Here is a 26,587-nt window from a genome sequence, read left to right as displayed (position 1 = left end):
TGTGCATATTTTTCTTTATATTAACTAAAAAATACATTTTCTTTTAACAATAGGCACAGTTTTCATCGAAACAGAAAAAGCCAAGGGAGCCTACAAACACGTGAAACTACAAGCCAGACATGACACAGAGAGATTATTGCCTTTCCAAAATGATTTCGACATGGACCATGTAGACTTGCTAGAGGTCAGTGGTACAGCCAGCCTGGAAGTCTCATCAGACATCACCATTGGCATGCTTAAAGCAGATGGGAGTGCCGTGTTGAACGTGAAAAGTGGTGCCAGTGTCACCATCAGTGGGCTCTATCATGCACATGGAAGTACTGGGTGCTCATTCTGGGTGGATGATGGAGGCGCGTTAACTCTCTCTGAGAAAATGACAGTGTCCTCATCTAAGCAACCTGCAATAAAGATGGCTGGTAGATTGACTGCGCCTTATTTATACTTGCCTGACTCACAACACTTACAGGTGCTTAATACTGGTGTCATGGTGGTGTCCTCAGTGGTGACTGGTGCTGGTTCAGTGATCAGTATAGCCCAAGGTGCCATGGTCAGGAATGACGAGCACAACTCAAGTGATTTGAGCATTGACTACTTGCAGTTGGGCAGTGGAAGTTCATTATCAGTTGGCTGCAGCAATTGTAGCATACATGCCAATTCCTTATACCTTGAAGGTGGTGCAGTGGTGACATCTTCAGCTATGACTGCCAGGTTCAGCATCTATGTACATGCACTACATCTAGGCAAGGGAGCAAAAATCCATGCCAATTCCAAGGCACCTTCGTCCACCGACTCCAGCCTTGATGGTGCCAGTTATGGAGGACAAGGAGGGTATCTTAGCCAACCAGGAACCACCTATGGTTCCCTGAAAGAACCAACTGATTTTGGATTAAGTAGGAGTACTGCAAGAGGAGGTGGATACATATTAGTGAATGTGACAGGAACCCTCTCTCTACAAGGCAATATAGAATCCATCGGGGGCAATGGTACCATATCAGGTGGAGCCACATCAGGTGGAGCCAGTGGTGGCACCATATTTATCAGTGCAGCAATCCTGGAAGGACATGGTAGTATCAAGGCTAATGGTGGAACTGGTAGAATAGACGCAACTGGTGGAGGGAGTGGTGGACGTATCGCCATAATGGCTGAACACATGGACAACTTTGTGGGATCCATTACTGCCTATGGTGGCCATGGAATCAGAGGTGGTGCTGCAGGAACAGTGTATATACAGACCAATGAATATGGTATTCCAGTTAATAAGCTGATGGTGAAAAACAGTCACGTAATCACCCAAAGCAGAACCATCATTGATCTGAACAGTCTGGAATCTCGTGCTTTGAGTGAATTCCTGGTAGCTGAAAATGCTCAAGTGGAGATGAAGTCCAATAATGCTGACATAGAAGTAGTTAATCTGAATGGAGATTTGACAGGAGTGATGTATGTCACCCCAGGTCAGGCGCTCACTCTCAGCAGCAAGCAAGGTATTCTACACCCCTACAATCTCCCAGTCAAACTACATGTGGATCAAGGTGGAGAAATACTTCTGCCACCAAAACTTTTTGTGTCAGGAAAACCATCCAGTCAGCTTCCAGACCTAAAAGTGGCTGGTGTCCTTATTGGTGTCCAGGATCTGATTGTTGGTGTCAACTCACATGTGATGTTTGAACCTACAGGTCAGGTAGGCTTTAAGCAGCAAGGGAACACTATAAAGTCCCAGGTGGGGGACCTCACGTTTTCCATCATAGAAGTGAACCCAGGGGGAACTCTGGAGCTCCAGAGCGAAAACTTAATGAAAACTCAACTTTCAACTTTAGTCTCGATAACGGTTCATTATGGAGGAACCCTGAAATCTGGTTCTATGGTGATTACCACCCCTATGTTGACCATAGCAGGCCTGGTCAGTGCTGATGGTCAGGGTCATCTCAGTGGTCAAGGCCCAGGTGCTGGAGGACCCGGTGGTGCAGGTAAGGTTTATTTGTCTGTTTGTGTGCTTGTTTGTAAAGAAATTCTTCAATGTTTACTTGTGTCAATGTGATAATTATATGTATAATAAAAATATTATGAATACTAAATCTGCATATAATTTCCATCTCAATGAATTTAATGGCTTTATATCAATTTATGATAAGCTACATTTGCCATTCATTGTAATAAAATTGACATTTTAGGAGCTAGCCATGGTGGATGTGGTGGAACCAGTGCCAGTGGAGCTTCACCTATTACCTGCTCATATGGGTCCATATATAATGCCACCGAGTATGGAAGTGGCGGCGGAAACAGTTCCGCAGATGCTGGAGGATCAGGCGGAGGTGTCATACACATCATAACAGACTACCTATGGCTGGATGGTACCATCAGTTCCAGTGGTTTGGCTGGGGAAGGTAGTGCTGGTGGAGGAAGTGGTGGCAGTGTAAATGTTGAAACGAGTACCATGACTGGCAATGGCTATCTTCAAGCCATAGGAGGAAATGGTGGGTCTAGTGGCGGTGGTGGTGGTGGTGGAGGAAGGATGTTGCTGGCTGTGGACACACTTTACACTTTTACTGGCACCTATGTTGTACATGGGGGCAGCTCTTCACAAGGGCAAGCTGGTGCGTCCGGAACTTTGCTGGAAGTAGTGAAAAATGGCTCCTTAACAACAACCAAGCTTTTCCTTGACAACGGTGGTCTTATGAATGGTCCTGATCAAGGCACCTTGATACAGAATGAAGATTCAGATATGTTACTTTTTGATGAAATCCACATTTTGAAGGGTGCTGTGGTGAGTATGAGGAACAACCGACCAAACAGCACCTTGTTACGGACCACTGCTCTCTTCTGTGACACTTCTGGGACAGTTGTCATTGGGGATGACACTGTGTTTGAGCTTGGACAAGACAAAGAAGCCAATATTGAGTGTAGTATACAGATGAGTGATGGGGGAGAAGTCCGGTTGCCCAGCACTGTTGCACTACTTGGACCATCCAATGATCTAAAAGGTACAATCAATATCGTAAATATAGTAAAGTCTTTAAAGTTTCATATTTTTCAATGCTGGACATTAAAGGGACATTACAATTTTATTCATTAAATTTTCCATATGCTTTTAAAAGAAACTGTATTGCTCATAAGTGGTAACCTTTCACCCTGTCTCTTTACTGGTGTTTTAAGGGAGTTCAACATACAACCATTGTCATGCACCCATGTTTTTTTCCTATTATGACTATGGGTATTCATTATGGAGAATTCTGAAACTGATATGTGATTAGAATATTGAAAGATATCATTATAATTTCTGGTCTACAGGCATAATCAGCAATGTGAGAGTTCTAGTTCTTGCTCCTGGTCAGAAAGTGACCCTGGCTCAGACCACTAGAACGGCAATCTATGAAGATGGAAATTACCCCTTCATCACTGACCCAGGCACATACAAGTTTGCTGCAGTTAGGCTGAAACACCATTCTGTAATGAATTTGGACAGTGACGTAAATACTGCTGCAGTTTTAAATGTTGGAACTTTGGATGCTGCATATGGGGCCACCATTAAAGCCTCGCAACTGGAGATCAGTGCCAATGAAATTAGTCTCCATCTTGGAGCTCTGCTGGACCTGAATGGTGGAGGATTTGGGCCAAATCAGGGTCCTGGAGCTGGCCAACAGGTGAACAGATTAGTTATCATTATAGATTTTGTATTTTTAGGCAGGTTAAAGGGAAAGGTTTTACAAACTGAGCGTGTACTGTGTAATTCTGCTACAGTGGGCATTTTTATTATTGATTTTACTTTTTTGTTTTTCTTTTTTAATATGCATTAAGAGAAAATTGTGCTTTCTGTCATGTCTGTTAATTTAAACAGGACTGAAGTATCTAGTCAGATAACCTGAAAATAATCTGCATTCTACAACAATCAGTGTGTCTAAAAATTAACATGACTTCAGCCTAGCTTCAGACGTAGCTTATTTCAATTCTGAAATAATTGCCAGTAGCGTTCATTAATTTATGCCTACTGTTTTTATGTCTTTCCTATTTTTCAGCTTGATGAAAAGACAGTAACTGGTGGAGGTTATGGTGCCAGCGGAGGGTCGTGGCTGCCTGGAACACATGGAGGACCATGGTATGGGTCAACGCGCATGCCTGCACAGCCTGGGAGTGGAGGAGGAAACAGTTCTACAGAGCTGGGTGGGGCAGGAGGTGGCCACCTTAACATCACAGTGCTGCTGGCTTTTTATCTTGATGGTTTGTTGTGATTTACTGTTTTTCATCCTAGGATTAGAATGTCTTTGAATTGTTTTGATTAAGCTTTTTGTATAACTGTAAACTTGTATACAGAAAATAATGGACATTTTTTAGAATTTTGATAGACCATTTTTCACCAAATGTGTAACTATTTTATAAATTACAAACCTTATATACATTTTCTTATTGTTTTTTTTTTACGTGACAAAAACCTACATTTTTAGATGAAATATATAATTAATATGAGGACAATAGCAATTTTTATGGAAATCATACGGTAATATGCCAAACAATTCGACCAAGATTAATTAATTAATTTCATGGAAATGTCAGTTTGGTCGAATTGATTAAAATACAGCAAATGGAAACCTTTGATATCGTCGGATTGTTAGGGGCATCTGCCAAAACGTCCATCTTTCCGGAAGTATTGCATTTTACCGGAAGTGTTACGCAAGATAAGCCGCAATTTTTGCCTAACGTGTTTCAGGCATGTTTTATCCTCCTGAAATCTTATTTTGCTGTGTACAATATGTGCTAACATTACTTAACATTCAAAAAGACGACAATTATAATTTTAATTATATATTTTCCTCATCTACGATCACTTTCATGATGCGCTTCACAAGTGGGACGAGTATTTCCCCGGAGACAGGTGTTGTAAACAAAGGCCGGTCACTTATATTTGAAACCGGTAGCTTTAGTGGACTTAAACTAGTTACGTGATCTACGTACGCCCTATTTGAATTTTAATATGACAACTGAAATAAACAGAATTGAAATTTTTTACCAGTCTGAGATCAGTTGTTTTCAACCCGCAAGGCTTGCTCAGCGTCGAGGCGTAGACGTACGTACTTCCGAAGAAAATTCAATCACCCGTATCAAAGAATACCAACTGGTATTCAAACGGAAATCAGTGTAACTTCAAATTACTATTAAGTATTTTATTTAAAAAGCATGTCATATAAAAACCTATTGAGAAAAGGCAAAATACGGAGCGTACCTGTGCCAATAGACATACAGTATTTTGCTGGCATTCTTCCGATTTTCTTACTAATATACTCTCGCTGTGCACAAACCACGGTGCATATTGAAAACCCCACTGATACAACCCGAACGTAAAAAAAGCATTTACTTGCCATAATTTTCACAAAACAGGTGCATTTATAATTTGACGTGAGAATTGAGCACATGCAGAAATGAGAGACTGGTTTTATCTGGTCTGCTCGAGCATAGCGCAAACCACATGTTAATGAAGACGGTCCCATTTTGGGGGAGGGGGTCACAGGAATGGAGTTCGTCGTGGATTACGCTAAATATTATCAACATTTCATGCATCTGGGGAAATAGAAAGTGACTCACAGGTAACATAAATACCCAGTGGAACTCTCTATGAAGCTCCCATGGAGTTAAGGAAGACGTCATTTTTATTGTTGACAAATCAGTTATCCATGTAGGTGAACAGCGACACCTGTTCGTCAGATTTTGACAGCGCGTGGTATTTGGCGCCAAGAAGTCTGGGCGGTCGATCCCGCTGATCTTTCGGTCGATTGTAGTAAATGTAAGATCCTGCGGTGTTGACTTCAAGAACGTTTCCCCATCTGCATATATATTTCAATCTAACTTGAAAATAAATTGCTTATTCTTCCCAAACTTTTTATTGCCAGCAAACGCGATATAAGGTCTATATGAAGGTGTTTACGACGTATTCTACCCACTGTCGATATTTGGTTTCATCCAGAATAGACCTTTTTTTAACCCCCCCCCCCACCCTCCCCAGTTACGGGCGTGATAAATCAGTCAGCGAGGGCAAGTCTGCTTAATAGCAAAATTTGTATGTCTATAAGCACTTTTATTGTCATCGGGGACAAAGGAAAAGACAGGTACGTCATGCTTCCAGATTAGATCTTCAATTAATTGTTTCTTCCTCATTGACGAGAGCTATTGAAAGGACAACAATTGACAAAGGGCCCGAGGCATGCAGCATCTATTTCACTGGCTTGAAAATTTACCGAGTCTTGTCGACGATGTGGTCGAACATCGGAACAAGAAAAAAATTCTGTCCCATGATTTTGACGTATGGACTAATTGTTTGAGCACAGAAAAATTAATTTTATAAAATAATTTTTGTGGTCGGATTGACTGGGCCCGTCGAAATGCTTGGCACATTACCGTATATCTATAAATATAAAAGAATTAAAGAAATATTTTAAAATATACATATAGACTCACGTGTATTTAGGAACCATATCTGTGAATGGTGCCCCTGGCAGTGGTGGTTCAGGTGGTGGCAGTGGTGGTGGAGTGGTGCTCAAGACACGCCAGCTTCAGGGTCATGGTACCATCAAGGCTGATGGTGGTGCAGGGAGTAGTGGTGCTGGAGATGGTGCTGGGGGAAGAATTGCTGCGTATGTGGTTGGAAGGTATGGTTTTGTATAGATTCTTCCTGTCCTCTAGTTAATACAAATAAAACTGTCATCAGTGTCTTGATGTCTTAAAGATGCGTTCAAGCACATATGAAATGAAATTATCCAGCAAAATTAAAAAATTAAATGACATTTATTGAAATTTAATTGAAATTCTATGCTCTAAACATAATACCACATACCTTTTCTAATTATTCAAAACTGCAGCAAATTATTTCCATTTAATAGGTTTATTGTAGTACTTTGCAAAAGTCTTGCTTGAAGACCATCCAGCTGCTTTCAAAATATGATCTATGCTGCAGCTCGGGTTGAATGAGCCTTAAATGATTCCTCTACACCTGCTTGGTGCATCAATATCCGAATCCATCTGGATATTGTATCACTTGGATGAGAAAGGCTTTCTATAACTTATAAAAAAATTTCTTGTCCATTTCTCAATGGCTTTGTCCTTTTCAAATATTCCTTAACACATGTCAATGTACACAATCTCCTAACTGTATGGTACGATTTAAATTGTATAGATATTGTACCAATTCCTGGTCTTGTTTGTTTCAAAGTTTCTTTGACTTTAAATAAAACATAGTTTTTGTGAAGTTCTAACTCTTGGAACTTCAATGAATGCAACATTTGTGCTCTCTGTGCAAATGTAAGAGACATAAGCATGATCAACTTCATTGTAAGATCTTTCAATGATAACTGCCTTACTGGCTTAAGTTTTCTCAAGTAATTCAAAACAACTGATACATATCAAACTTGATATCTGGATGCAGTAGGTCGAGTGTTAAAAACTCCTTTCAAAAACCTTACAATCAAAGGATCACTGTTGAAGAACCAGTGATAATAAATGTTGATAATGCACATCTAGCAGTGTTTATAGCACTGTAACTTGAGCCATCTTCATAGAGATGTACTAAAAATCTAGTACATTTGCTACAGTTGGTCTATAAAAATCAACCTTCCTTTCTTTTGAAAACATTCTCCACTTTTTACTGAATATTGGTTCTGAGTAGATTTTCTCCATGATGTAAATATGATTTTGATAGCTCTCTCTGAAATTCTATCTGACTTGTGCTGGGCCATATTTTTTCACTTATTATAATTGACTGCAAACCTTCACAGTTGGAAGGAGTTAAAATTTCCTCAAAAAGTGCTTTAGTTTCTTCTTCCATAGGTTTAGACCTCATGAATGCTGTAATATTGTCAGCTAAGATTGTGTTCATTTCAGGTCGTTTGGGCTCAGATTTTTTAGCTGTTTCAGTCATTTTCACAAGACTTTCATTTTCTTTTCTGGAAGAAGTTCTCAATGTTCCTTTGTATTTGGATTTTCATTATGGGCAGCATCTGCCATCTGGTCCACTTGGTCTCAATCATGAGCCTCACTAATTACTCTTGAGGATATTCATACCTTACTTCATTTTTAAAATCTTCCATTTGCTTTTGAAGATTATCTTGCATATTCTTCATTGTGCCAGCTATTATTTCTAGTGCTGCACTAATTTTCTGATCCAGGGTCGTGGCATTATCGGCACGAGTGGACGCGCTGTTTTCGTTTTCCACATTAACGTTACTCTGCGTCAATGTTTGATTCTCTGTTAGAAATTGTGGTGCATCACCACTTTCTTTTGACTTCCCGTCGGAAGATTTTGTGACCGTGCGACCTTTTTAAACTTTGGGTCTACTCTTAACCTTATCTTGATATTCCTTAAGTTTTGTGCCACTATTTGGCCACACGTGCCATGCTCGCTCGACAAAAATAGGGGAGGTGAAGTTATGCGCAAGTGGGCATATGCTCTTGGATAAAACAGGAATCTCATATGACCTCATTTGTATAGAATTGCAGTGAATGCTTATATACATACCTAATAGATATAGGGTATTTTCAATGGCAGAGAAGTAGTGCGTACACAGTTTTGTTTGATTTTTTAATACTGCAAAACATGTGTTTGTTATCTTGCACCATACAACAAATGATATAGTGACATTTTGGTCTGGTGACAGGTATACATTTGAGGGTGAAGTGACAGCATATGGAGGTAGTGACAACTCGGACATATCTGGCATGGTAGCTGGCCCAGGCACCATTTACATCCACGAAGACATCAAACCTGTCCCAGCTCACAAATTGTATATCAAGGGGAACTTCAATACAGAAGTACTTTCTCAGACTCAAACTATGATTACTGGCAGCAGTACAGTTGCTTACAATTATGATATGATCAGCATAACATGTAAGTAGTAGTTACTTTATGTTCGAGTCACCTAGTTTACTAATTTTTTGTTTTCATTTTGTTTTCCCTTTCCATGTTTTTGAAGAAGAGATTTAAGTTTTATCAGTAATTTTGCATCCACATATAATATAAATGCCATGCCAAAATGCACATGAAAATTGTGAAATTGTTCTTATTCAAGTTGACAATGATTTTTTAGAAATTTCCATCTATACTAATAAGGTATCACCTTTTTCATTATTTCAAATTGGTTTTAATGATGTTTGCTGATTATTTCAAGTGGTTGTGAAACATTTAAGAGAAAATCAGGTCTACTATTTCCCAATATTTTCTTCAGCCTATGCTCGAGCCAGAGCAGCAGACAATAGAACAGACGTCATGGTGAAGGACATTGCTGGTGACTACACTGCCTGGTTTGATGTGGAAGGACAGCAGACATTGCATCTGGAGATTATGGAGGGACAAAATCACCATATGGTCACTGATGTTCACTTTAAGGTGGACAGGTCAGCAAAGGTCATCTTTCCTGATGACCTGACTGTGGACACTAAAATCATAGTGGATGGAGGAATAGGTGTGAGGAATATAGAACTACAACAAAATGGAATCTTAGAATTCAAAGAGAATGGCTACACTGGGGTGCAGAATGGTGAAACTTTTGTTAAAACTAGCACAGTTGATGACTACTATTTCTTGTCAATGATTGTGAAGAAAGGGTCTTCATTTATAGTTCCAGCAGGACTGAATCTAGTGGTAGGCAACCTTGACATCAAGAGGCATGTGAAACTCCAATATGACCATATCAATATTACAGCAGAGAAAATGATACTCGATAAATCAGCCTCTCTAAGTGTACTTGGAATGTCTGAGCTTAATGCAACATCTTCCACAGGAGTTTGCAATGTTGTAGGTGGCGCTTATGCAAGTCCTGGTGGTGTCAACTCTGGAAACGTTGCAGATGCAGCTGTACCCTACGGCTCACTTTACACACCAGATAAACCAGGCACAAGAGGAGGTTGCTTCGGCAGCAAGGGAGGATCCTTCATAAAAGTCATTGCTAATCAATTGACAGTTAATGGCGACCTCATAGCAGAAGGTGCTGACAGTGAAACTGCTGGTGCTGGCAGTGGTGGTGGCATATGGCTGAAGGCAAAGCAATTTGATGGAATAGGTCATCTTTCAGCTAATGGCGGGAATTCAGAAAAGGGAGCTGGTAGCGGTGGACGTATAGCTGTTTACTTGCAGAATGAGAGCAGGTACACTGGGACAATGTCTGCTTCTGGAGGGCAAGGTAGAAGGAGCTCCGCAACTAGTTTCGGAGGTCCTGGTACAATATATACCCAGCAACCCAAAGATAACAGCACTATCACAAGTCTAAGAATAGACAACTCCAACATGCAGACAGCCTTCTACCATACTCTGGATGAGGCTAGTCTTGATCTTGAGTTTGATGAATTACACATTTCCAATTTTCTATTACTTCAAATGAAGGATGATGACCAGGCCAGAAGTCTCAATATCAAGAAGCTGATAGGAGATAACACTGCCCTGGTGCACATCCGTAATGAACAGAGAGTGATATTTGAAAGGCAGATAGGAGAGAATGAAACCAGTACAAAGACTCCTGTTAGCATAAGGGTTGATGAAGGTGGAGAAGCAGTGATGGCAGAAACAACACAGATCATAGGCCAACGATCTCCAGCCCTACACCTGGATGGAAAGCTGGTGGGAGTCCTCCATCTTATAGTTGGCCAAAACAGAAAAGTTTATCTGACCAAAACAGCTCAGAGTGCTTTGATCACATCTGATGGTTCAATCACTGACCTCAGTGATAACGGCACCATTTCTGTGGCAGTGCTGAATATGTATCCAGGGTCCACATTTGAGTTTCAGCCAAACATGGGGGCCAGATTCGATATAGGAGACATCAATGTTAAGTATGGTGGAAGAATCCTGGCAGACTTCTTCAATATATCCTCTACCATGGTCCATCTTGAGGTGGGGGCTGCACTTTCAGCTGCAGCAGAAGACAGGTCAACTTCTTCGACACTAGATGTCACTCTAGGCACTGGTTCAATCAATACTGGTGCTGGGCATGGTAGCTATGGAGGACGGTATAGTAACACAGATGGTGGCACTTATTATGGAACCATTTATCTTCCAGCATCACCAGGTAGCCGAGGTGGAGATGGGGATATCAGAACTGCTGGAAGGGGTGGCGGTGTGATTTATCTAGATCTAGGAGTGGATCTGATACTGGATGGGTCTCTCACTGTATCCGGAGGGAGTTCTGCAGCAGGTGGGGGGAGTGGTGGTAGCATCTTGGTCAAGTGCAGAGAGGTAGATGGCTTTGGCAAAATGGATGCCAATGGAGGTTCCAGTGGACGAGGCGGTGGTGCTGGGGGCAGGATAGCTGTGTATACTGATCATATGGACAAATTTGAAGGGGATTTCATTTTCTTTGGTGGCAGTGGTGGAAATGCAGATGGAGCAGGAGGAAGTGGAACAGTTTACATCCAAGAAATAAGGAACAGTTTTCCATACACCAAGCTGATGATAGACAACAGAAACAGACCAATCTCTAAGTATGTCACCTTGGATGAATTAGACCAGGAGCACTATGAGTTTGATGAGGTACACATTCCCCGTCAGTCATCCCTTCATGTTGCCTCTGGAAAGTCCAATGCCAGCTTGACTATACACACATTGAATGGAGACAGGACAGGTCTGTTACATGGGCATTCTGGTCAGAAGTTATTCATAGAATACAATGAGCAGGAAAGCAATGTCTTCAGGGCCAAGGCAAACTTCTTCTTGGATAAGGACTCAGAACTTATGGGAGCTTTTACCATGGTAGTCATTGGAGCTGGTGTAAAAGTACCAGGCACAGAGAGAGTAGTTTCCATTGATACCAACGGCATTATCTTAAATGTGGAAAACCTGATAGTTTCACAATATTCACATGTGTTTGTTGGGAATGATGCCCATACAGCCGCTTACAGAAATGGGACATATTTCAATGTCAACAAACCAGGAGAGTTTACATTCGCATCCCTTGAACTTCAAAGTAATGCAACTTTCAAACTTGCACCAGACCTGAATTTAAAAACTGAAATAGGCCAGATAGACTTGAAGTATGGGTCAGTGCTTTCAGCAGAAAGTATGTCACTACTGTGTAGCAAATTAAATGTGGAGACAGGTGCTACCCTGACTGTGGCTTCCCAAGACAGGCCAGAGGATACCCTAGATTCTGAAGTGGGTGCAGGCATAGGTGGCAGTGGAGCTGGTCATGCCAGCCTTGGAGGTGGGACACAAGGTGGGAGTTACTATGGTACCTTGTACAGGCCCACAGAGCGTGGTTCTAGTGGGGGAGGCAAGGGAGGTGGTGCCATCTATATGGACATAGCAACAATCCTGCATAATGATGGTACAATCACAGCTAGTGGGCAGGATGGTTCCACTGCCAGTTCTGAAGGCGGTGGAAGTGGTGGCTCTGTTTGGATCAACACTCTGGAACTGAATGGACATGGTGCCTTTCTCAATGTAGGTGGTAATGGAATTGGTGGTGGCTCTGGAGGCAGAATAGCCATATACACATCTACCAAGAACACATTTGAAGGCAGTTACGTTGCCCATGGTGGAAGTGGGTCATCTTCATCCCAGCATAGTGGACCTGGGTCACTTTACCTGCAGGATATCAGGGAGGGCCGTAGCTATTCCCAACTGCTGCTTGATAATAATAACAGAGGATGGGTCCAGGACTACACCTTGGATGAAGCAGACACATATGCATACATATTTGATAAAATACACCTTACAAAGCAAGCTTCAATTCAAATGCCAGATGATGGAAAGAGCAGGAATGTCACAGCACACAAAGTCGTTGGTGATTTGACAGGCAGAATTCTCATCCATGCCAACCAGTCTTATTACCTAGAAGTGATTGAGTCCAAGAAATCATCAAGTAAAACCCAGGCCAATATCTGGATTGATGAAGGTGGTGAGGCAGTGCTCCCTACCATGGCATACATTATAGGCAAAGGGGAGACAGCTCTGAAGTGGTATGGTGGCTTGGTTGGTGTACATCATCTCCGGATAGCACCTGGAAGGAAAGTGATGGTAGGACCCAAGGCACACAGTGCAGTGGTTGTGGATGGGACACTGTATGCAGAGTTACCTGGGACATTCAGGTTTGCCAGCCTGGAGTTTGGTTTAGGATCCAGTGTGGCCTTCCCTCCTCCTATGGGGATTAGGTTTACTGTTGGATTCTTGGTAAGACCATGAGCTTTCTAAATTCACACTGCACAATATTCACTTTGATACGAATACAAGTACTGGTTTGATAACTGTATTGAAGTTTTAACGGGTTCACCATTATTCAAGAAATAAATACTATATTTGTGAAAAATAAGATAGGAATATACTGATGTCAATTCATAAGATATCATCACTTCAGAAATAAAATAAAGGTCAGAAACTTTCAAGAACGTACACTTAATCTTAAAAATATTAGTACAACCTAAAGAAATTTGTATTTTTTCCAGGATATGAAATATTCCTGCAGCTTCAGTGCTGAGTATTTTGAGGTGTTTGCCACTGACATGTTCCTTGAACCTGGGTCAACCTTACTTTGTAAAGGCAGAGGTCCAGAGGATGGAGGTCCAGGGAGAGGGATGAGGCCTGGAACTGGGGGTGGCTATGCATCTACTGGAGGAAGTGGTAAGTAAACATGTCAGCCTCTTTAATAAAAAGCACTCTTGTGACTACCATAACTCTTTTATATGAAGGTGATAAAATATCATTTTAATGATATCACAATCTAGTTAAGATCTATTAAGCTTACTTTAAATTTGTTCTACAAGCTTTACTTGATGTATAATGTGGTTAAAAGTATATATACCCCACTTTATGTACTAACTATACATATTATATTTCTTTTTAAGAAATGGTCATCTGGCCAAATATGATTGTAAATATTATATAAGCTGGTATTTATTGTAGACACCTCACAGCAACCTGGAGGAGATCCATATGGCTCTCTGTATCAGCCAACACTGGCTGGTAGTTCTGGAGGCACTGGCAGTGGTGGCAGTCAGGGAGGCAGGGGTGGTGGTCGTACAAGACTGGTGGTAGGGGGAATATTCCTCATGGATGGCATAGTGAATGTGGACGGTGAAGATGGCAGGCAGAATAGTGGTGGAGGAAGTGGTGGTGCTTCATGGATAACAGCAGGTATTATTCAGTTATTTAAAATTTGTTATCCCGATATTATCCAACTTGCAGGATCTTTTATTGATGATTTACTGCCCTTTGTTGTGATATTATACACTTGACCAAACATTTTTGGAAACAAATTACTTTTACAGTAATTTAAAAAACATGTAATATAGCAGGAAAATCCTCAGTGTGTTATTATCCATCAATATTTGGTGAATACTTTTACCTTAGCTCATATGGTTATTTTATAATTATCCAAAATATCTATGTTTCTAAACTTTTTTGGTTGAATTTATATAAAAAGACTAGTTTTTGTCAAAGAAAGAGGTGTACCTTGACAATCTCTGGTTGGTTAATCTGCAACATGGTTGTTTTGATATCAACAACCTAACTTTTTTCCGCTCAGCACATTTAGCAATGACTTTATCTTTGAAACAATAAATGAGTGTCTTTATATTTCAGGTCATTTCCGAGGCCATGGTACAGTGTCAGCTATGGGAGGCCAGGGTAACAACAGGGCTGGAGGTGGCTCTGGAGGAAGAATATCAGTCCATACATTTGACGCACATGAATATCGTGGCTCTCTCAGAGCACTCGGACGCGGTGGCACAAGTGGAGGTGCATATGGTGGCACAGGAACGGTGTATCTGGAAGACTGGAGAAGTGGAACCTGGTATAGAAGACTGTATCTAGACAACCAGAATGTTGTACCAGCGCAAACCTTTGTACTGAATGAGACAAACCCCAGAGAAGATAGGGAGGACGTGGGCGATGAGTACAATGTGAAAGCAGACTTCACCTTTGATGAAATGATGCTACAAAAAAAAGTTAGTGTGGCAATTACAAATGTAATATTTTGTATTAAACTATGATTTATCAAGGACTTTTGTTTGATACTTTCATTTTGAATAACATTGAAAAAGGTACAAAGACACAAATACATTAAATGCATTAAAGGACAAACACTACACTTTGCCATACAAAATAGCAGTGGTGCAACTACATTATAGATATAGTTACAGGAAATGAGATTATAGTACAATAGAATATGCTCTATAGTATATACAATGTTGCAAGATAGGGCTCATAACAAATATTACAGCATGTACTACTTTTAGTGATTTAGAATATAAGTTAATTTGATTTCTGTAGACACAAAGCTGAGTAGTTTTGAAGTTCCCTGATAAGCAAAAAACTGTAAAGATTCAATTAGTCTAAATTTGAGTCATGCTTTTGTTGTGCTTAGTCACAAAGTCTATTCAAATGCAAAAGATGTAAGTTATTCCTTAGGATAAACATTGGGAAAATGATAACAACCACCCATGAGGGCACAAATAACAAAATTATATGAACAATTAAATTTCTCATTTAAACATATATCTGAATAATTTCATGTGCATTACTATTTGCAGATCATCCTGGAAATTGCCTATCTAGGAAAACAGTCAAGCAGCATAGCAATACATAAGATACTAGGCGATGGCAGTTCAACAATCCACGTCAGAGAAAGGCAGAAGTTCTTCATGGAATATTCAGAGTTTGTTGATATCCGTTCCTCACCACCAGTCAATTACATAGTTGACTACAAGGGGGAGCTGCTGCTTCCTGCAGACTTCAGAGTTAGCGGTGACAACAATCCTGCTTTGATATTGAATGGTTTATTGGCTGGAGTGCAGAACCTGAGCCTAGCAGAGGGGAAAGCTATGACCATGGGACCCAGTGCATCCAGTGCCTTACTCAAAGATGGGGTGTACAATCAAGTGTCTGATCCAGGTGGGCTTTTTAAATTTATTTTTAGAAATGTATACTGAAAGAGAAACCAACAAATGTTCTTGAAACATATTTTATATATATATAGATACTATAGTTATTTTTGATAACTATAATTATATCAGAATATATATTTTTTCATTTGCAACTTTGATTTAAAATTTTCATGTGTATCTTAAAAGATTAACTTTATCACTCTTTTGTTTCAAGGACATCTGACACTAAGCCACCTGAAACTTGAAGCCAGGGCCTCGATCATCAACACAGTGAATGTCCAGATAGAATCTTCAGATGTCACAATGAGATACCAGTCCAAGGTGACAGCTCCCAGTATTGTGTTTAAGGTCAGCAATCTGAATCTGGAGGGGGAGGCAAGGCTTGATGTCTCTGGCAGGGGACCCCACACAGGGCAAGGCAACAGCCCTGGAATACTGGACGCACAGAACTTTGGTACAGGAGGAGGGCATGGAGGATTTGGAGGAGGGGCAGATGTTGTAAACTATACTGCTAGTAAGTTCTTACAGTTAATGCAGTATTTTATTTTGAATATTTTGGAAAAGTTGTACTTCTTAGTAATGATATTTTGTGAAGTTTTGTATGACATTTCTCCACCTAGATTTGCTGAAAATTAATTCACTGGGTGCATAGTTCAGCCAACTTGTTTGCTAATTTAGAAAACTATTTTGTATGCTTAATTTTCATGTAACTTTTAACATACTTAATATTAATATAGCAGTCAGTGTACCAATAATATTTATAAGTTTGCTCTATGCTGTGGAATTACATAACTTTTTATCTGCTCTTAGGTACAGCATATGGATCATACATTGTCCCTGTTCACCCAGGCAGTGGTGGTGGGGGTTCCAATGGTGGTGCAGGTGGTGGTACCATTGCTCTGTATGTGGGCTGGTCACTTCATGTAGATGGTATTCTGGAGGGCAGAGGGGGAAATGCTGGTGCAGGCAGTAGTGGGGGAGGCAGTGGTGGCAGTGTCTATGTATCCACAGTCCTGTTCTCTGGACATGGAACTCTGTCCACAGAGGGCGGACATGGGTCTGGGCATGGGTATGGAGGATCAGGAGGAAGAATTGGCGTCCATGTTGCCTGGCTGAGAGAGTTTTCTGGCTCTTACATAGCCTATGGTGGCATTGCTCCTGATAGTGGTAGCACCTGTAACACCCGTGACAAAAACGGAGCCTCAGGAACAATATACTATACTGACACCAATCGAGGTCTTACCTATAGAAAGGCTATTAAGACCTCTGATAATTCAACCCTGTGGGAGGATGCCCATACTGAGATAATCCTGGATAATGTCAATAGAAATTGCAAGTTACCAACCGTGATTATGAATGAAGAAGGAAATCATTTTGAGTTTGGGGAACTAGTGTTGGATAACCATGTGGTTCTGGAAATGCATGGAGGAAACAGTACTCTAATAGCCCATAAATTTAGAGGAGACAGAACAGGACAGGTGCATCTGAGGAATGGGCAGAAGATGTATGTTGAATATGTGGAGTCAGAGACTGGTTACACCATTGCTCCAGTCAGTTACAGGGTGGACCGAGGTGCCACTATCATAGTTCCTAGTACTCTGGTTATGCTTGGTACTCGAACCATCATGGCTGGATTGCTTGTTGGTGTCCATGATCTTATAATGGCTGAAGGTGCTACCTCAGTTTTCATGTCTACATCCCAAACAGCCCTGATTTCCAACAATACATATTTTGATATAACCAAGGCAGGAAATCTCAGTTTCAGTAGTGTTATAGTACAGAGAGGCTCCCTTCTTGAGTTGAGAAATATTACTGATGACTTATATCTCACCGTCAACTTCCTCAATATCAAATTTGAAGGACAAGTTGACATCAATCATGGTGTTATTGTATCCACTACAGGCAATATAGAAAGTTTGGGTGTCTTGAACCTGAACTACACAGGGTATCCTGGGCAGATGGGATCTGGCAAAGGATCTACCTCAACAGATGGGTTTAATATAGGGTTTGGTGGAGCACATGGTGGGCATGGTGGAGCACATTGGCCATATACAGGAGGTATTCCTCATAATAATGTGTACAGACCTAGGGATCTCGGAAGTGGTGGAGGCCATGGTGGTAATAATGGAATCGGGGGCAGAGGAGGAGGAATGCTCTATTGGCTGAATGGAGAAGTCTTAACAATAGATGGCACCTTGACGCTACAAGGTGGTAATGGAGAAGGGATCAATGCTGGCGGTGGGAGTGGTGGAAGTCTCCTCATTGATACGCTGAATTTCACAGGCTATGGAGAACTGAATGTGAATGGAGGAGCAGGTTCTCCGGCCACATCCAGGTCCTCTGACAAGTACTATGGTGGAGGTGGTGGCAGTGGAGGTAGAATAGCTGTTCTGGTCAGGTTTGCCCATAAATATGCTGGAGAGTTCAAATCAGTTGGAGGGCGAGGATCTGGAAATATCCCACATGGTGCTGCTGGTACAGTATATAAAGAAGAGACCAACAGAGGACCTCAGTATGCTGATATCAAGTACGATAAGTCGACTAACAAGACCTATACCACAGCAACACATACCTACCTACAGGCTGACAATGAAGACCTGAATGCAGAATTCTATCAGCAACATGAAGAACCATGGCTGTACACAACATTGATGGCTGGAGGGAAGACGGCTTATGAATTTGATGAGGTGCATCTTACAAGACATGCAAATCTCCTTATAGATTATCCATACAACTCTTCATTTGTGAATATCTCAATTCACAAATTCCTTGGTGACAGAACAGGACTGGTTCATGTGAGGAAAGACCAAGTACTGATTGTAGAGTTTGAAGAATCCAAGACAAACCAAACCTTTGCCCCATGTAGTTATCGCATTGATGAAGATGCTGAAATAATTTTACCAGAAATTGCATACATTGTTGGAACAAGAACACTGTTAGCTGGTAGAATTACTGGAGTTCAGGATCTGTACATATCTGGAGGAGGAGATGTTATCTTTCACTCCACAGCCCAGACAGCACTATTAGCCAACGGCTCCTATACTAGTATCACACCTAAGGGCAATTTCACATTTTCCACTTTTACTGTTGAAAGAAACTCCAAGGGCAACTTCACAAATGTCACATTACCAATGAGTGTTTCTGTAGCAGAGTTCAGAGTCAAGTACCAAGGTGAATTACTTATGAACAGAGCAGATCTGTTTTCTACGTATGCCTGGGTTGAAAGTCAAGGTGTATTCCATTTGGACGGTACAGGACATTTGGCAGAGGAAGGCCCTGGAGCTGGCTTTACAGTTGGAGGCTTTGGGACAGGAGCAGGGCATGGTGGTGAAGGGGGCGGATCTTACCCACCATATGGAGGGACACCCTATGACTCTGTCTACAGGTCGGTGGAACTTGGTAGTGGTGGTGGAAATGGAAGAGGAACAGGAGGCCGAGGTGGTGGACTACTGTATTGGGAGATTGGGGAGAAACTGGAACTTCATGGAGTGCTTTCTGCTAGAGGGCAAGATGGTCAGGGAATTAATGCTGGTGGGGGTAGTGGAGGCGCAATCTTCATACGTACTACAAATATGACAGGCCATGGGGAGATTGCTGTCAATGGTGGTGCTGGCAGTGGTACCATAGGATGTGGTGGTGCTGGTGGCCGTGTAGCAATACATTGCCGCTGGAGGTACCAATATGGCGGACGTTTTACAGACTATGGAGGCTATGGAGGTTCTTCAGCAACTTTATCTCATGGCGCTGCAGCAGGTACAATCTACAAGGAGGAAAATTTAAGAGAGCTTGAATATAGACATAAAAAGTATGACAAGTTCCTGAATACCACTTTCCTGGCCGTGGATCATACCTATGTTCACATTGACAATGATGGAAGGGCTGTCCCAGCTGCAACTGTTATGATGGAAGAAGGAAGGACAGAATATGAATTTGATGAAATGGAACTTACTGGGTACTCAAGGCTGTTGTTTTACCACCCATCAGAAGATGCCCAGGTCAATGTCACAGTCCATGCCTTCATTGGGGATAAAACTGGACAAGCACATCTGAGGAATAATCAGACCATCTGGGTAGAGGTAGTAGAATCAGTAACTAACAAGACAGAAGCGCCATGTAGTTATATCATTGACCAGGGAGCAGAAATCATACTGCCTGCAGAGTTCCATGTGCACGGAACCAACAGCACTTTAGCTGGCAGAATAACTGGCGTGAGAAGTTTGTATATTGAGTCTGGTGCATGGGTAGAATTCTACTCCACAGCTCAGACAGCCATTCTGGAAAATAACACCTATATCGAAATTACACAACCAGGCAATTTCAGTTTCCCAGTTTTCCAAGTCAAGAGAGGTGGTACTGGTGGATTCTGGAAGATCAACACAACCTTGAGTGTCCATTCCTCAGTCCTTCATGTTAAATACCAAGGTGAGCTGTACATGAACCATGCAGAGCTTTTCACTTCATATGCCTTTATAGAAAGTCAGGGAACTTTCCACTGTGATGCAAGAGGGCACCCAGCAGAAATGGGAATAGGTGCTGGGTTTAGACACAGCAACATAGGATATGGTGCCTCTCATGGTGGTCAAGGAGGTGGGTCAGCTGTTTACATGGTGACCAATCCATATGATTCAGTGTTTATCCCCACAGAGCTAGGCAGTGGTGGTGGTAGTGGATATGGTGGAACAGGTGGGACTGGTGGTGGATTACTCATCTGGAACAATGCACATTACCTTGAAATGAATGGCCTACTAGCTCTACGAGGAGGGAATGCGACTGGTGTCAACTCTGGTGGAGGGAGTGGTGGAAGTGTCGTTATCAAAACCACAAATATGACTGGACACGGACAGATAAACGTGAGAGGAGGAGATGGGACTGATCAAGGCGGGGGTGGTGCAGGTGGACGTATTGCAATACACTGTAGGTGGCACTATACATACGGTGGTGAATTTATCAACAGGGGAGGCCTAGGAGAGGGCAATAATCTTGCCCTTGGTGCTGCTGCTGGTTCAACATATGTGGAAGAAAACTTGAGACCACTACAGTACAGAGTGCTCAAGTACATGAAGAAGCTGAATACAACATTCCTTGAAGTTGACCACAAGTATGTTCATGTGGATAATGAAGGCCTGTTGGTTCCTGTTGCTAGTATGCTCATGGAGAATGAAACCAAATACTATGAGCTGGATGAACTTGAGCTCACAGGACATTCCCGTCTGATAATATACCATCCCAACAACTCTGAAGTGGAGATGGTTGTGCACAGGTTTATCGGAGACAAAACTGGAAGACTGCATTTGAGAGAAAATCAGAAAGTTTACGTTGAAGTGGTAGAATCTGTCACCAATGTTACAGAGGCCCCTTGCAGTTATGTCATTGACCAAGGAGCAGAGGTCATCTTCCCTGCTGTTGTCCATCTCCATGGTATCAATACTGACCTGGCTGGAATGGTCACTGGTGTCCACGATCTTTTTGTAGAAGACCAAGCCATAGTTGATTTCTACTCCACCGCACAGACTGCCTTGACTGAAAATGGAACTTACATTGACATCACAAAACCTGGAAATATTACATTCCCTTTGCTGACAGTGAAGAAGGGTGGGGAGTTGAATTTTAGAAGAAACTTAAATGACCTGACTGTGACTTCAGCTTTGTTGGAAATAAAGTACCAAGGGGTTATGACTATGAACCATGGGACAGTTGATGTTGGGGATGCAGACTTGGAATCTCAGGCCATCATTGATGTGTCAAAGTCTGGTCACCCTGCGGAGACAGGACCTGGGGCTGGCACCACAATCAACAACAGGTATTAATATTTCGGTCATGATGTAATGTTTTTTAATGATGATGACAAATTATGATGGTAATGATATAGCATATATTGTTTCTGTCAAATGCTTCAGAGGTCATGAGTTTTTAATGCAGTAAAAGATTTCAGGAATTTGTAATTAGCATTTTGGCTGTTAAAAATTGTAGGGAAAAAGTGTAATTGTTATATATGTTGTGCTAAAGAAGTATTTTATTATCATCATCAGAGGCTCTGGAGGGAGTTATGGAGGAAAAGGTGGCTATACAAATACTATAAGCACAGAAGTGGCATATGGATCTGTATTCACACCCAGAGTCTTTGGCAGTGGGGGTGGAAATGGGAGATACGGTCAAGGTGGAACAGGAGGTGGATTTGTCAACCTGAAGGTTGGAAGAACTCTCCATCTCAACGGCATGCTGGATGCTAGAGGTGGCAACGCCAAAGCAAATGGAGGTGGTGGAGGAAGTGGCGGCAGTGTATTGGTGGAAACCACTAACATCACTGGGCATGGAGTGATAGATGCCAGTGGTGGCAGTGGGACTGGAGATGGGGGAGGAGGGGCTGGTGGAAGAATTGCTCTCCATGTTGACTACCAGATGAACTACGGAGGAAAATTCATCAGTTATGGTGGACGAGGTGGACCATCTTCCACCCATTCTGTTAGTGATGGTGGTCCAGGCACGTTTTACATGTATGAATCAAGAAGAGGACCAGAATATAGAGAGCTGAAGTACAATCCTCGCCTCAATGTTACGACCCTTGACCCAGAGAGAACCAGACTGAGAATTGACAATGGAGAATTGCGGGTCGATCATCCTGCAGTTGTTATGGAAAATGCCACTATATTTTATGAGTTTGACGAAGTCCAGGTGCGTGGATATTGTTATGTACAGTTCTACCACCCAACAGGAGTTCACAATGTAACCGTTGTCATCCATGAGCTGTTAGGAAATAAGAAAGGTCTAATCAGAGTACAGAGTAGACAGAGAGTGATAGTCCACTTTGTTGAGTCAACACACACATACCTAGATGCTCCTTGTGGTGTCCATGTTGATGATGGTGGGGAAGTCATCTTTCCAACAACTACCATACTTCGAACAGAAAGGGCAATCTTGGAGGGACGGATGATTGGCATTGAAGAACTAATCATTCATGGACCTGGCAGTGAATTTACTCTGATAAACCAAGGCCATACTGCTGAAGTTCCAGCAGAGGTTGATTGGTACACTGAAGACTTCACAGATGATGCAACACCAGGAGTGGTGAGGATAGGGAGAGTGGTACTCAGTGACGGAGGCAGGATGGTCTTTCAGGCACCAAATAGGAGTGTGGTACCAACAGTGCAGCTATCAGAGCTGATTGTGAAATCTAGAAGTTCTGTAAGCCTAGAGTCTTGGTATGCCAATATTACAGTCACATCCCTGGATGTAGAAAAGCTAGCTGAGATCACGGGTGAAGGCTTTGGGTATCCAAGGAATTCAGGACCTGGAAGAGGAACAGGATCAGGTTATTCCAGCTCTGGAGCTGGACATGCCTCTACTGGTTGGTCATTTTCTGTTTTTTATCAGTGTTTTTTTAAAGAAAAATAAACATTGTTTGGGATAAATTTTAAATTAAAGCTTCTTTTAATTGAGTAAAATAACACATTTCTCCTATTAGTAACAAGTATTTTAAGAGGAGGGTAATAGACATTAGATTGCATTGTTATGATAAATGATTATTTAAATATTTCTTAAACTGTTTGGCTAAAAATGCACATTAATTGTTATATTTCACAGGAGGCAAGGGCTACACAGCATACGCAGGTGGCTCTCCCTATGGTGCGTTGCACAAACCAAGTAAACCAGGCAGTGGTGGAGGGTACCCCTATGGAGGCGGTGGTGGATCACACCTCTATCTTTTTGCTGCAAGGGTAAGTTTTACAATTAAGCTATAAAACAGCTTAGTTGAATTTATTTCAATAAACACATTATCAATAAACAATTTGAAAATTGGTTTCTTAGGTCTAAGTATGTAAATTAATGATGGCTCAAGTTCATTTCCGTCTGTTAAAACCAGAAGGAATTCATAATAGCAGATTTAGAGTTAAGTGAAGAGATGGACCTTATAAAACTGATCTATGACATCACTGTAAGCTTTATTTGAATTGAAATGTTTCTCACCATTTCTGTCATCTGATATTTATATAACGACAGTTGTAGATCATGATACACTTACATTTCAGCGTCTCACTGTCAATGGCCATATAAGTGTCAATGGTGGCTCAGTGCCATCCAGAAGAGTAGGAGGTGGAGGCAGTGGTGGTTCGGCCATTATTTACACAGCAGATCTCACTGGTTATGGCCTGGTGTCTTCAGATGGCGGAAGCACAGATGGGTATTGGCATGTTAGTGGTGGTACTTATGCTGGTAAGTATCTTTGCCCATGCATTTAGACTGTCAAATGCACACACATATATTTTGCACTGTGGGATTGAATGCCAAAAATGTTTTTACATGTTATTGAGAGAGTAACTGTGTGGTATCAAAAATACTAGAGTGCAAATTATGAAAATCTAATATAATAATTTATACATGGTATAACCAAAATAAACAGCTCCTTGATTTTTATGCTTTTATTTTAATACACAGTAACATTCCAAAGCTTATGTACCTTTACAAAAATTCAAATCAACTGTCAAACTGTTATACATATACATAGATGTACATGTTACTAATACTTTTCATGTATAATTTCCACAGGTAGTGGAGGAGGTTCAGGGGGATATTTGGTCATTAACCTACTCAACAGCACCCTGGCCTTCAAGGGCACCCTTCAGGCACTAGGTGGTGTTGCAAGAGGAGACCCATCCAGTAACAAAAACCAACATGGATCTCCAGGAACTGTACTAATCAGAGAAATAACTGGGAATGATATGTACCAGCGTCTCCATGTGGCAGATAGGAATAGGGGAAATCTGAATGCATGTACTTTCCCAGTACATGTAGAAGAAATGGATGGTCAGAGAATCGATGTTATTGAGCTGAAAGACAGGGCTTGCATTTTGGTACCCTCAGTAAGTTTACTTTTTTTTTACACAGTGTAGGTCAATATCATTTTTTGCAGATTGAGTATTTGAAAGTAATCTTTGTTTTTTCTCATGTGAGAATCATTTTTATTTCAGATCACAGCGTATCTTTTTTTCTCATGTGACAATGATTTTTATTTCAGATCACAACAATTGCTTCTTCTCATGTGACAATGATTTTTATTTCAGATCACAACAGTCTTCTTAACTGGAGATGGCACAGGACTCCTGGTAGTGCCAAACAGCAAAACTCTGATCATTGATCATGGCACTGTAGCTCAGCCCAATGTAAATATAAGAGTAGACATCATTGGAGAGATTGTAGTACCAAGAGAATTTACCATCCTAAGATACTTTACCTTAGCAGGAGGAATGTATGGGGTGGAAGATTTCAGAATTCGAGGAAAAGCTATGTTGAATCACTACAGCTATACCACATGTAGGAATTGCTCTGAGGGAAGTACAGAAAGAGGGCAGCACTGGTATTCCACTCTCACAGTGCTGGCTGATGGAAACCTGGACATTCTAGACCATAACACGAGATACATTGACAATGCTATGCAGATTCGACTGAAAACCTTTGATGTTGATTACACTGGAAGAGTGACAATTGGAGATGCTCTGCGTATCTACCCAATGTTGTTCAAGGCTGAAAAGAGAGCCATCATCACAGCAGACCATTCAGGGTACCCTGGCACCCAAGGAGAGGGTGCTGGTAGTTCCTGTGGCAACTGTGGTGGTGGTGGTGCTGGACATGGCGGTATAGGTGGCCAGGGTGCACGTGGTTCTTGCTCTAGCTGCTCTTCCTGTTCATCATCGACAAAATGCAGTCATGGAATAAAGTACGATGATCCTTGTATGCCAAGTATTGTTGGAAGTGGTGGAGGAAGTTGTAGTCATGGAGGTGGTGGATCAGGCGGTGGTGCTTTGAAAGTCATTGCAAGTAGACTGCTGGTAGCAGAAGGCTCCTTTACATCCAAAGGTTTAACAGCAAGTAATGGTGGTGGAGGAGGAAGTGGAGGCTCTATATGGCTAGACAGCAGATTCATCGAAGGATGGGGCAATGTTCATGCTGATGGAGGTAATGGTGCCAGTGACTGTAATCGTTGTTATTATTATTATGAAAGCTGGTGTTGCTGCTATCACTATGGTGCTGGGGCAGGTGGAGGTCTCATTAGGACTTATGCTGTACACAACATGCAGAAAGTTGTGAAGAACCAAAGGTATGTCCCTGGTGGTATTGGCACCCACAACAACAATGGTGCCAGTGGCTTAATAAATACCTGTGCAGCCAGCCAAGCTTGTGGTAACCATGGCACTTGGAACCTTACATCTGAATCCTGTGATTGCATCAGTGGCTATATTGGGGATTCTTGTCAGTACAAGTGTGATGCTGTCACAACGTGCAATGGCAATGGAGAATGTAATGATCACGGACAATGCGATTGCAATGCAGGTTTTGTAGGGTACCGCTGTGAGCACCAGTGCGATGCCAACACTACATGTTCTGGTAATGGCATTTGCAGCCTGTATGGCTTCTGTATTTGTAATTCATGCTACCATGGCACCAACTGCTCGATGAAGTGCAGTGAACATGGCCAGTGTGTCAACGGCTACTGTAGCTGTGACAGTTGTCATATCGGGACATATTGTGAGTCTGAATGTAATAACCATGGGACCTGTAGCAGTAATAACAAAACTGAGTGTTACTGTGAAAGTGGCTGGCGTGGAAAGAGGTGTACCACAAGAGGATGTCCTGGAGAAGGAGAGGACTGTAGTGGCCATGGACTGTGCAATGCTGCCCTGCAGGTGTGCTATTGTAACCCAGGCTGGAGAGGTAAGAATCTGGAGAAAAGAAACTGTATTGAACT

At 41.7% G+C, this 26,587-nt stretch overlaps 1 non-coding gene across 1 annotated transcript in view; it reads left to right on the top strand.

Moving 5' to 3' along the window:
- Window positions 1–26,587, top strand: part of LOC106178814 (uncharacterized) — a 106,002-nt gene that overhangs the window by 48,324 nt on the left and 31,091 nt on the right. Inside the window, exons 72-89 of the transcript XR_015332687.1 lie at window positions 54–1,964; window positions 2,169–2,978; window positions 3,286–3,638; window positions 4,011–4,212; window positions 6,452–6,632; window positions 8,634–8,863; window positions 9,201–13,135; window positions 13,408–13,582; window positions 13,865–14,095; window positions 14,543–14,907; window positions 15,493–15,853; window positions 16,061–16,360; window positions 16,657–21,646; window positions 21,876–23,191; window positions 23,428–23,561; window positions 23,874–24,057; window positions 24,391–24,704; window positions 24,906–26,553. This is a non-coding gene — a transcript (uncharacterized LOC106178814). The remainder of the gene's footprint in view (window positions 1–53; window positions 1,965–2,168; window positions 2,979–3,285; window positions 3,639–4,010; window positions 4,213–6,451; window positions 6,633–8,633; window positions 8,864–9,200; window positions 13,136–13,407; window positions 13,583–13,864; window positions 14,096–14,542; window positions 14,908–15,492; window positions 15,854–16,060; window positions 16,361–16,656; window positions 21,647–21,875; window positions 23,192–23,427; window positions 23,562–23,873; window positions 24,058–24,390; window positions 24,705–24,905; window positions 26,554–26,587) is intronic.

The sequence above is a fragment of the Lingula anatina genome, chromosome 2 (assembly GCF_051362555.1).
Source record: "Lingula anatina isolate TDL-2025a chromosome 2, LinAna3.0, whole genome shotgun sequence".
Lineage (NCBI taxonomy): Eukaryota > Metazoa > Brachiopoda > Lingulata > Lingulida > Lingulidae > Lingula > Lingula anatina.
Note: the sequence above shows the minus strand (reverse complement) of the source record. Positions and strands in the feature narration are given on the sequence as shown.